This window comes from Lissotriton helveticus, chromosome 3_1 (genome assembly GCF_964261635.1).
Source record: "Lissotriton helveticus chromosome 3_1, aLisHel1.1, whole genome shotgun sequence".
Taxonomy (NCBI): Eukaryota; Metazoa; Chordata; class Amphibia; order Caudata; family Salamandridae; genus Lissotriton; species Lissotriton helveticus.
In genome coordinates this window covers 2,021,096,856-2,021,110,000 of record NC_136061.1, presented here as the reverse complement: position 1 = coordinate 2,021,110,000, position 13,145 = coordinate 2,021,096,856, and the positions used below count along the sequence as shown (strand labels likewise).

General features: G+C 46.9%; 1 protein-coding gene across 2 annotated transcripts in view; it reads left to right on the top strand.

Annotated features, from left to right (window-relative positions):
- Nucleotides 1–13,145, top strand: part of CHD2 (chromodomain helicase DNA binding protein 2) — a 2,197,496-nt gene that overhangs the window by 399,942 nt on the left and 1,784,409 nt on the right. The window lies entirely within an intron of this gene.

Genomic DNA, 13,145 nt, shown 5'->3' with positions numbered 1-13,145 from the left:
CCTACAATGTGGAAATTGCAACAACATCATAAGAGGAAATCAAATAACGCACCCAATGAAAGGTCACAAAATCAATCTGAAAGTTAATGCAACATGTGAGAGTTCCAATCTTATGTACATGTTAAAATGTCCTTGCGGAAAAGTTTACGTCGGCAAGACGGAACGTAAAATCAAGATCAGAATGAATGAACATAAGTCGAACATACGCACAAAAAATCCAAAATCTTCAATAGCCACGCATTTTATGGAAGCCAATCATAACATTTCACAACTACAGTATGTGATATTGGAGACTGTTGAGAAAATTGAAGGAAGAGACAATAATCGTTGTCTTTTGCAAAAAGAAAATCACTGGATTTACCTCTTAAATTCCAGTAAACCGAATGGTCTTAATGACCGCATTGAATTCCAGTGTTACATATAACAGCATGTTTTTGTACGAATTTGAGATTTTGCCTGGTTATTTGGAAGTCTTATGTACGGTCGATCTGTACTTTTTCTTTTACATGTATTTTCATTTATTTTCACTTGCTTTGTTTACACCCTCACCATGACACCAACATACGCTATACCAATAGGTTTATCACTTCGTCTATAAACCATCTTAAATCAGCCATACACTTATCTTTTGCACTATTGGTTCACTACCTACCACGTGACCGCTAGTCCTACCTATCAAGATCAGCCTTACGGCTAATCTCCCATTCACGGATTCTTTAACCTACCGAGTGAATGGCCAGATCTCTAGAGACTCCTCGCGTCACACGCGAGCAACTACACGACATGGGGATTTAGAAACTGCGCCCAGCGCGCTAATCAAGTAAGCTCAGGACAATTCCTCGAATTTAAGTTTTGGCATCACAACAGTATTGATGTACGTTTATACTCATGTGCTCACTTATGTTTACAGTTGAAACGGTCAAAGCTTTCAGAAGAATAACACGTGAGGATTTTCTTCGTTTTTTGAACTTGTTGCATGCATTTACACCAGGGTACATCACACGCTGCACATGGGATAGTCACGAATATTCATATGTTTATTTATGTTTTTCACGATTATTTGACATTGAATGGACCTTTTGTTTGCTTTTGCTTCTAGCTTTTGCCCCGGATGAAGGGCGAATAGCCCGAAATGCATTGGGCATGAAATGAGTTATTTCTACTATTTCAATTGATGAACTTTATTACCAAACAATTATGTTTTGAAAAGTAACTGAAGGAAACAAAAAGCAGTCTTCATTTTTGAATAAACCTTCAAATGAACTATTCTATAAAAATGTGTAATTGGATTCACTAAGTGGAGCGCCAGGTGATGCCTGTAATGACCATTGCAGGCACATCTTTGTATTACACATCCCTGGGTGCCATGCCCACAAACACACTGCCCTGGCATACCTCGGTTGCCCCTCTAGCTGGGTGCACTGTGCCAGTGCTGTGGGCACAGGTGCCTGAGCCCTGTGCCCCTACAGTACCCAGGGCCATTCCTGGGCACTGTAAGTGCAGTGATGCCATTAAGAGTATATGGTGCTTGGAGGTTGTCATTACGAACTCCACAGCATCATAATGGCTACACTGAAGACTGAGAAGTTTGATATCAAACTTCTCAGCACATTAGATCCACACTGATGCCAGTGTGGGATTTAATGTAAAGTGCACAACAGAGGGCAACATAGAGTTGCCGCTGAATCTAACCCACAACCAGCGTCCTGACTGAGAGGCTGCCTAGGCTGCCATCCAGCAGACATGTTGCTGGACACCTGGGAAGAGAGCCCTACGCTCTTTTGGGCCTGCAACACTGCACATCCTGGGATGAGGTCCTGGTCTCCTCTCCCAGGATGGGCAGGGGAGCTTCAAAGGATGCCGCCTTTGTGAGCTTCTCCAGGCCACTTGCTGTACTCAGCAACTGGCCCCCACTGGTTCTGACCCCCACTCCGGCAGGAAGACAGGCGGGAAAAACAAAGGAGGGAAAGGGGGTGTGCCAGCCTCTGTCAACCTCACCCCTCAGGTGGGGGAGACGAGGTAAAGCACAACTCCGGGCTCCCACCATTTTGGGAATGAGGAGCCCTACCCAATCAGAGCTAGGTTTCTGCCCCCCTCCCACTGGAGATTGGCAGGATAGGGGGTGTACTCACCCCAGGACAGGGACCCATTAGTCCCTGCCCTTGCCCTACCTGTAACGCCCCTACATTTAGTGTTTAGGGCCACCCTGAACCTTCCTTCCTCAAATCCCGATTTTGAAACCAGAAGAAGAACAAGAAGAAAGAAGACCTACCGTGCAGCTCCTAACAAGAGGACGACACCAACTGACTTGGCCCCAGCCCTACCGGCCTGTTGGTCCTTGAACCTGCTCCTGCTAAATCCTGGCGTCTCCTGTGGTCAGCAACCTCGAACCCCGGAGGACCTGACTGCCTTGCTCATCTAAAGACTGGGACTCCCATGAGCAGTGGTTCTTCTCAAACAGCAACAACCCTTGTTGCGAACCAGGAACTGCGAATCCAGCACACTCTGCACCCGCCGAGCCCGGCCTGCGCCTGAGTGAACAAAGACTACAAGGACGTCACCCCGGCGATTGTCACCACGAATCCGGTGCCCAAGGACCCTCCTCGACGCTCCTGACGACGCCTACAGCCTCACAACAAGGGACCACTCCAACCTCGACCAGCAGAGGGTAAGATTTCCCGACACCAAATGACACCCCTGCACCCGGCGCCCCACGGCCCCTGTGCCCAACTCCTGGGTGTCTACCTATCCTCCAAGATCCCAACTTACCTCTCGAAGTGGTGGTCACACTTGAAGAATCTCCGTCCCCGAGCCTGCAGCCTTTGTTCAACATCCAACTTTCCGATTGACTAACATTGGGCGCCCGAAGGCCCAAAAGCATCCTGCAACCAGCCGCCTGAGTGCTACTGGAAGTGAAGCAGCTACCCTATCCTACTTCCCTACTTGCCCTGTGTAAGTGACCAGGAGATCAGCTCCCACAGCTGCGTGGTCTGCCTGCTAGCAGCCACCAACCAAAGGCCCCCTATCCTCAATAGGATAACATTGAGCCTCTCACTCTGCACCCGGCTGCTCCTGTGCCGCTGAGGGTGTAACAACTGTACTTGCCTGACCCTGGGAGACCCCTGAGTCTACCCCCAGGACCTTAGCTCTGCTAGTCGAGTTCTTACCCAAAGACCGATAACTTGATTTTCTCCATAGGATAACATTGGCTGGTTTCATTTGGAAATTCTTCTAAGTGTCGATTTTAAGAACTTTAAAATGTTCCTTAAAAAAACGAAATTACTCATCTGCAATTAGGAGAGATTACAGTGCTGCATCTTTGAGCCGAGCACTGAACCTGAAAAGTAATTATAACCGTGATTTATTAAGAACTCATTTTTTCTCCATAGGAACCCATTGTCTGGTTTTTACCAGAAATTCTTCTAAGTGTCGATTTTTTAAACTTACAAATATTCCTTAAAAATCGACTGAGTCCTGAGTAAGAAAAACATTTGTAATGTGATTTTATTGCATTTACTAAAATTAACCCATTGAGCTCAATGTTATTTTGTGTTTAACTTGTGTTGCATATTGCAAAAACTGTAACTATTGCATTCCAAAGTCTATTGCTATTTAAAAGTATTCAATTGCAACATCTCATTCTGAGAAAGTATTTGATACCTACTGTGGTTCTAAAACAAAACTACTATATATTTTTATATACAAATCAATTGGCCTAGAGTTCATTTCTTGAGTGTGTGAGACCATTTGCTGACTGAGTGTGTACAACAAATGTTTTACACTGTCCTCTGATACTGCCTTACTGCTTGACCAAGCTACCACTTTAGAGAGTAAGGTTATATCTAACTTTAGCCTCTGCCATACCTCTGGGGACTGTGGACTCTGTACCTTACTTTGGTCCAGTATATACAGAGCCACTTTCTTACATTGGTGGATCAGCGGTGGGATACAAACTTGCATTTGTTGGACTACTTGGTTAGCATCTGATCACAAGACAGAACACGTAAATTGCCTTTAGAATTCTGAAATAGTTTTTTCCAAAATACTAAAAATCTTGTCAAGGCCTTGCTTAAGTCCCATTAGAATTTTAGAAAAATAAGTCACTGTAGTCAGGGTAGAAATTTAGAACTGTCCGGTTAGAATGTCTCAAAAGAACCCAGCTACTGGTGAAGGTAACAACATGCAGGACCTGGTGGAAGAGCTTGACCTCACACCTTACTTATGCTTGTCTTTCAAGGAAATGAGGTCCTAATGCAAACTTAAAGACATTTAAATGGGACTGGATCCAACCAAATAAGGTTGCTAAAGGCCACCCCTCTGAACATGGTGATGACCAGTCAGAAGGGGAAAGAGAGGAGGAGGAGGAAAGAAACCCCCCTCCCATACCCTTGACTCCAAGAGTAAATCTGTGGGGTCCCAGAGACCACCCAGGTGGACCAGGTCCCAGAGAAGACATTGGGAATAGCCCCAATGAAGAGGGCAGCTTCTTAGTTAAGCTGACCAAAAGATTAGACCTAGAGTCCAGACTCCTGGCTCTAGAAAAGGAAAGGAAAAAGATGGGTTTAGCACCCATCAATGGTGTTAGCAATACAAATAATAAGGATATAGAGCAATCTTATGATGCTAAAATCCCCAAAGGGATTGTCCCTAAATTTGAGGAAGGTGATGACATCACCAAATGGTTCACAGCCTTTGAGAGGGCTTGTGACATGACAAAGTTAAAGAAACCTCTCTGGGGGCACTCCTGTGGGAACTGTTCTCTTGTAACTGCAGAGACAGGCTTCTGACCCTCTCTGGGCCAGATGCAGGGTCCTATGACCTCATGAATCCCTCATGAATCCCCAAATCCCTCTGATTGAGGGATTTGGGCTCACTACTGAGGAGTACAGAATTAGATTCCGGGGGGCTCACCAAACCTAGACCCAGTCCTGGGTACATTTTGTAGATTACTCAGTGAAGAGACTGGGCTGGTTGGTTAACTGGACACAATGTGCATGATTTGTCTGGACTTTACAATTTGTTTATGATGGAACACATATTAAGTAATTGCACACATGAAAAGCTATATCAGCATTTGGTAGACCTAGGTCTAATTTCTCCCCAAGAATTGGGAAAGAAGGCAGGCCATTGGGTAAAGAATAGGGTGACAAAAACCGCCACTGGGGGTGACCAGAAGAAGGTGTTTACAAAACCTCCCCAGGCGAAAGGTGGTGAGAATCCCCAAGATAAAAAGTCTGAGTCTTCTAACGGGCCCCAAAAACCTGTGCAGGTGGGTGGGTCCCAAATTACTCCCTATGTGCTTCAGCCCTATAGGGGGAAGAACTTTGATCCTTTAAAGGCCTATTGTAACAACTGTAAAAAGTTGGGACACTTAACTGTAGATAAATCTTGCCCCACAACAAAGCCCCTATGGCATCCAGTACAGCTACATCTGGGGTAGCAAGTCTACAGATGGGATCAACAATGTGCCCAGAGCAAATCAGGATGCACACTGAAGCAGTTCTAGTTTCAGAAGGGGAAGTTGAATTTGCCTCTGTAGCTGTGTGGTCACCCAACTTAAAGAAGTATTTGCAATACCCCTGGGTTAATGGAACTAGGATAGAAGCTCTGAGGGATACAGGTGCCAGTGTCACTATGGTGAGACATACACTGGTTTCCCCTAAGCACTACTTGATTGGGAAAACTTTTCCAGTTGCCAATGCTGACATTGTTACCACTAATCATCTTATGGCTATGGTGACATTAGGCTGGGGGAAAGGGGAGGAGGTTTACTGGCCTAAAACAGGTAGTGGTCTCTCAGAAATTACCAGCTGACTGTCTGCTTGGCAATGGCCTAGAAACCTCAGTCTGGGCTGAGGTTGAAATGAAAACCCATGCAGCCATGCTGGGTATCCCTGAATTGGTGTGTGTGCAAACAAGAGCACAGAGCAAGAGGAAGGGTGAACAAATGGGATTGGAGCCTGAAAGTATGGCCCAACCAACCAGGAGAAAAGGTAAGAAGACAGGGGGACCAGCTTCTGTACAGCAAACCACTCAGGACCCCTCTCCTCAGGGAGAGGACTTGGAAACCCTAGAGGGAACAGAGCCTTTGGAGCTTGAGCCTTACCAGGTTGAACTCCTGGGCCCAGGGAGACCCACTAGGGAAGAGCTGTGCCAGGGTCAGCAAGACTGTCCCACTCTTGAAAGCCTGAGGAACAAGGGAACAATGCCTCAACCTGAACCTAATCATTAGTAAATATGCCATCACCAAGAAATCCCCGGTTTACATGGCTTTTATGGATTTGTCCACAGATTTTGACCTAGTCAATAGATCAAAACTGTGGGCAATCCTTTTGTCCAAGGGCCTGGACGTAAACTTGGTTAATTTTTTGGCTTATTTGCACAGAGACCTTAATTCCCAAGTAAGAATTGGGGCAGGAGGTGAGGTTTCAGGATCCATTGACATCGGCAGGGGGTTCAGGCAAGGTTGCGTGTTGGCCCCCCTGCTTTTTATAATATACATCAATGACCTGAATGCTTCCCTGAAACTGGCAACCCAAGATGTTCCATATATTAATAAAGTATCCATCCCTGCGCTGCTTTATGCCGATGACGCAGTTTTAATAGGTCACGCATCAAATTCACTACGCCTCTTGGTCCAAGATTTTAATATTTTTATGAAAAACCTAGACTTGCAAGTCGATTTAAAAAAGTCGTTTTTAATGAGCAGCGGCCCGGGTAAACATGCTATACGCCCGATCGTAATAGACGGCCATAAGATGACCGTGGTAAAATCTTTTGTATATTTGGGTTTGGCCTTTGCTGCGAACGGCTCCTGGAGTGAACACTTAGCTCACGCCAGGAGTAAGTTCTCAAAGGCCAACAATTCGATGCTAAGCATTCCCCGCCCCAAGACCATGGGAGCAGTATTAGCCATACAAAAGATTTACAAACTCCAGTGTATCCTGGTAGCCACATACGGCGCTGAGATATAGGTAGGCTGTCCGGAATTCGGTTAAAAACGACTCTGAACGAAAGTACACTACCGAATGAAAATCAGCTAACCCGGTTTAAACCGAGTGTCACTGATTTTCATAGCTGTTGCACCACTTGGCCACTTGATGGTGCCAAAGCATTGCAGACCAAACTGCAATTTAGGCACCAAGAAGGAAGCAGCCCAGAACGAGCGTCACCACAGCCTGTACCTGAGGGCCCCCCAGGCTCTGTCACCGGCCCTAGGTCAATGCCCTTTTCAGCGCACTACCGGCGCCTGCCACGCCTCACCCAGGCACTAGCCCCCCCCCCCCACCCACTCCCCCTCTTCGACCGTGTTTGCAGCTGCATGTAGCGTTTCTTCTCTCTCTGCCTTTCTCTTGTTGCCCCTCCAGGACGCAGTTCAGTGTATGGGGAGAATCTCCACAACAAACACTTATTCTTCTATATCATCTTAATTCAAAACTATATCTAGGATTAAAAAAGATTTTTTAACCCAGTGCATTGTTCTGCAATTTGCATTAAGACCTGCAGTTTGTGAGCAAGGGCCCCCTGCCTGGCTAACGTGGGGTGTGCGCCGGGTAAAGAGGCGACATGCTTGTTTTTTTAATCAAGATTCTATTGTTTAAATCGGCCCGTGAGCAAGGGCCCCCCTGCCTGGCTAACGTGGGGTGAAAGAGGCGCAATATTGTTTAATGCGGTGGGGGAGAGGAGCTGTCGTTTGTTAGCCTGCGTCCGCGCCCCATTACTTCACAGGTCTTAAAAAGACCATTTACATAATGAGGCTTGAAATGCTTGCAATGCTTGGTTTTTGCTTAATGCGGCCCGTGAGCAAGGGCCGCCTGCCTGGCTAACGTGGGGGTGGGCATTCTCTCTGGCGGTCTGGTGACTCAACCATGAAGTGCAGGGGTGCGGCGCGGGCACATTTTCTTTTTAAACCATTAGGTATTTCTCCAACCAGGACCTTTCCACTTGGAACGGACTTTGTAACCCTATCCCATTGCTCCACTCCTCTCCCTACAACAAAACGGAGCAGCTATCCGACCTCTTTTTACATGCATGACTTTGGTTGGGGCGGGGGGGAGGGGGGTACTTTGATTTGCTTCAAGCGGGGCTTTAAGTGGAATGCTTAATGAGGCCCATGCACAAGGGCCCCTGTCTGTCTAACGTGGGGTGGGCACAGGGTAAAGAAATAACTCCCTCGCACTCATCACCACACACAGACGCACTCACAAATACACACACCCTCTCACGTTCATCAACACACACCCAATCACACGGTTTCTGATTGTGCTGGGATTGAACTCGGCCCACAGTCATAACTCGTGCAGACATTTTTTTTGACACCTCATTGGACGACGGTGTCAATATTTGTGCAAGCCGCAGTTGAAACAGTCTCTGCCGTCATCTCGTCGCTCGCTGCAGTATAATCTCTGGTTCTCTGGAACAAGGGGCCACACACAGGCTCGGTTTGTGGGCCGGAATCTGTGTGTGTGTGTCAGGATTTCCAGTCATGCGGGGGGAAAACGCCGTGATCGGCGAAGGACTACAACTCCCAGAACGCCTAGCGGGTTAGGTTATGCAAACGGGGAAGCCGTTGCATAACACAGGGGGCAAACACGCCCATAAAGGAGGAACCCCGGGGAAGAAACGCTGTCGGATATTGAGTTAGTACCGGCACACTTGCATCGTTATCAGAGGCTGTTGGTGAGTAGAGACGCAGTGGGAGCTGTCTGCGAGAACGGAGGTAGGTCGAGTCGTTACTCCCTGTGCCGTGTCTTGTAGAGCTCGCCCTGTGTCCGTTCAGACGCTCAACCGAGCCTGTGCCTACAGCAGGATTGACTCGGCGGTTTCAGAGTTCCGGCGGTGCAGACGCTGGTTGGAGCCGTGGCTCCCAGCCCTAACTGCATTGTAGTAATACACGCTGTGACGCGCACCGGGAGGTGTTTGCCGCGTCACAGCCGCCGGGTGTCCAGGGGTGATCGAGCGGCTGCTCTCGCCCTTTCTGCTGCCTTGGTCGGGAACAGTGGAGACGCAACACCAGGCGGTGTTCAGCGTCACTGTGTAGAACGAGGAAGAGGTCGAGCGGCTGCTCCCTTCGGGTAGAGACCCCGGCTGGGTGTCTCCCCGTCTCCTCTGTTCAAACACAGAACACCTTTTGTCTTTCTCAAACCTATCAAGTGGTATTGCCGGCCACTGGGTTTCCTGCCCTCTGTTGGCATACGCCGGGACCGGCGTATATGCAGAGGACGGTCTGGTCCATCCACGCTGCGGGTTGACAAAGAACTCAGGAGGAGTCCGAGGAGGAGGTCGAGCGGCTGCTCCCTTCAGGTAGAGACCCCGGCTGGGTATCTCCCTGTTTCCTCGCTATAACCACAGAATAACATTGACCCTCACAGCATCTCGAGGGGATTGGGTTGGTAACGTACCAGGCTGGAAGATTCCAGCGACACTTTCATTTTGGATTATTGTAGTTTTGTTTACCATTCATTAAAGCCCTCATTACTTACTTACTTGTCGTGTCCTCCTTGCGAGTGCCTATTACCGATCCCGAGACCACTAGGTCGTTACAGTGTGTTGGCGGGGGGGGCGGGGGCGGTATGCTGCCTGCTTAGTTACATTATTCTTCCGTCTTGGCCGACTGAGTAACGGATTGCCGCTGTCCGTCACAGGTTTGTCTCACAAGCCCACCCACAGATGGGTTGGGCAGAGCGACGCACACAGGCGGGGGCAGGAAGCGGGTAAGGACATTGTGGAATGAAGTGTGTCTGAGAGAGACAATGAGAAAGATAAAGCGAGAGAGAATTGAAAAGAGTTGTGTAGAGAGAACGAGAAGGGAGAACGTCGAGAAGTGACGTGAGAGTGTTAAAGAGAGGGCAAGCTACGGTGGAGTACCAACATCCGGAGATTTGGGCAGATCACGTAACCTCCCAGTGGCTATAAAAATGAAAGTGCCCCTGTGTAATGTAATTGGTGCTCATGTAGAGCGCTCAAATACTTTTGGGTCGAGTTGGCGCTATGTAAAGCTGCAAAATAATGAGCTAAAGAGAGGGGTTTTAAAAGAGATAAAGAGTGAAAAAAGCGGTAATGTAAAAAAGACCTAAAGAGAGCGAGTCAGAGACAGGTACAGATACGATTTTGTGTTACAGAAATTCTTATTTCGCAACTTTTTAGACACGGCCTTTTGGCCTTCCAGGAGCACTTGTATTTCGTACTCGCCAAAGACAACGGTATAAACCCAGCCACGCCGCCTTCACGCCTCACATAAAGGTGTGCGCCCCTTAAGCCCTTGGCTCGTTGGGGGGGGGGGGGTCAGCGAGAGAGGGATGTCTGCCCACTGCCTGTACCTGAGGGCCGTCCTGGCCCTATCACCGGCCCCAGGTCAATGCCCTTTTCAGCGCACTACCGGCGCCCGCCACGTCTCACCCAGACACTAGCCCCCTCATCGGGGAAAGAGGCGCAATATTTGTTTAATGCGGTGGGGGAGAGGAGCTGGTGAGTTCTGCCGTTTGTCTGCCTAATGGCATGTCTTTGCTGCAATGGAAGGGCATACAGAAAACAGCATGAAAACTCTTTGGGGCAACAAACCCCCTCTGCCTGTCCCCCTTTTGTCGATCAGATGCTGAGCTCAGTGGTGGTGTAGTGGCTTAGCACCCCCAATATATTTATTACCCTGCGCACATACACAGAGGCTTTTGGAAATGTAGTCAGTGCACAGGGCAAATAGAATTAGCGGCCTTCATTTCCACCACGATCTGAAGCAGCAGCTGCTACAAACAGGCTCAGCGATATATATATATAAATATATTGATATACATTTATATCCCCCAGAACTGGTTTCATCTCGATGAGCATCGCGCGCCTGCAATGCCTGTGGGTGTCAGATTATTGCAATTAACTTGGCGCAACAAAAATTTCAAAGAGGAGTTGGCATGTGTTTGTCAATTGAAAAATGACGTTTTATAAAGGTCAAAAATATATAAAGGGCTGATTAAATCTTTTTTTTTTTAATGAGCTGAATACCAATATTAAGGTACGGATACAACATTCCATGTCCAATTGCCAATATCTTTTTGTTTTGTCATTTTATTTGAAAGCAGATAAATAACAATAAAAGACATTATTAAAATATAACCAGGTATACAAAGTGGAGTGGTGTGGCTCACTGGTTAGAGGCGGCAGACCCGGAAACAGAGAACGGCCCGGGACCAGGGTTCAATTCCCGATGCGGCAGGGTCGTGGACCAGGGTCAGCGGACTCGATAATTCTCGCCTCTGTGTCTACTCTAACCAGGGATCACACTCGGCAACTCTGGGCATTAGCTTGCCTCATCTCTACAACGGCCCCCCACATTCGCCGGGGATGCCCAGTTTCACCTTGGAGATACCCAGTAGGGACCATCTCACAGGGATAGCTAGGACGGGTTCCCCAGCGGTCTACAGCGCCACGACGCCTCAGGGCAGCAGTGCGCTTTGCAAGACACATACATTTACATTTACAAATCAGTCTTACAGTAAACGTGACTGTCAGTGTAACACCGTTATTAACATTTTCCAAAATATGCTACACCGATAACCACGTTCTATTTAAAGATTTCTATTGTTTTTCTGAATTGCTTGCAGCTGTAAATATAGACAGGAGATCTTTAGCAAAAAAACTTTATTTTAATGTTGGTCAGCCTTTCTCCGCAATCCACTCTAAACAAGCATTTGCAATGCAATAGGCCTCGCATTAATTACGTTTGAGCTATTGGCATTGCTAAATATTGCAACACCAATTGCAACAAAAGTCTATACATCGTAGGCCAAAAAAATTGTGTATTTATTTTTGTAGCAATGGTGGCATGCTGCGCTTTAGATGAATATGTTTAAAAGTAAAGTGTGCCATACTGCGATTGCTACAATAGTTAATTGTGGACCTGAGCTGAAGTGTTTCCTAGTGAGAGATCCTTGCAACTTGCTAGCTGATATGCTGAAAGCACCATTACAATCTTCTGAGCTAATGAAGAATGCTATTGATTTTGTAGTCCATTCAGGCGCACTGTTTTGTTATGCGCGGGAACTCAAACGCAAATATTTCTCATTTTGTGTTTTGTGTGGCAGCAAAGAAAAAGTCATCCCACCTGTGTCATTTAGTCGGTGGTTTTCAGTCCTAGAGGCCGTGAATGCAATATTATCTATGTGGCGACCGCTTACTGAATTTTTGCTTAGTGATGATGCAAAGGGCAAGAAATGTGAGGATCTTCGGGTGCATATTGATAGTGATGTCAAAAAAAAGTACACTGTACTGCATCCTTAGATTTTTACAGGAAAACATGACTGCTGTAGTGGACATAATAAAAAAACTAGAGTCAGAAAACACCCTTGTCTACCAAGTGTTCAGTATAATTGGTGTTGATGTCAAACATCTCCTCGAGAGTAGGCGAGACGACATTTTTAGTGACTTTGGCACTGCAACATGTTCCCTGTTAGAATGATTGCCACTTGGTAAGCAAAGAAGTGTTGAAGACCAATTCAGGAAATTTTATTTCACCATGCTTGAGAAATGGATAGAAATGTCCCTTCAGCAACCATGGCGTTTGAAGTCAATGAAGCCTCACTGTGGTACTCTGCACAAGTGTTAGATCCATTCTGTAAAGGGGAATTTTCTCCGGACTTTGCAAAGTACAGCTTCATTTTTGACCGCTTTAATACCTCTGAGGGCATGTGCACCCAGTTCAACGCATATGTTGCAGTTATCCAGTATTATGGGTGTCTTTCATAGATTCACATGCCTGAATCATTCCCCGTCGTCGAGATGGGAGCCCCGGTAATAGAAAAGTAATGTCTAATAGACATACATAGAGAAAAGTAGGCCTAAAGGCCTTGCCTTAGTAGCCTTAGTAGCCTATCTGTGTCCTTTTGTATAAAGGACCAAAATCCTGAAGGTAGCCAATCAGCTACCACCTCCCTCTAGAACCTTCCTGCCAGAAGCCTCAGTCTCTCAGATTTTCTACCGCACGTTGTACTAGGGAGTCCCCACCTGAGCTCTCCTCAGGTTTCTTGAATTTCTCACTTTTTCAACTGAAAATTTGGATTATTTGCTATGGCTGAACAACAGAAGAAAGGACTATTTAGAGCCTGTTCCTCTTGTGGCAAGAAGAGACTGCACATTGATGACAAGCATGAGACTTG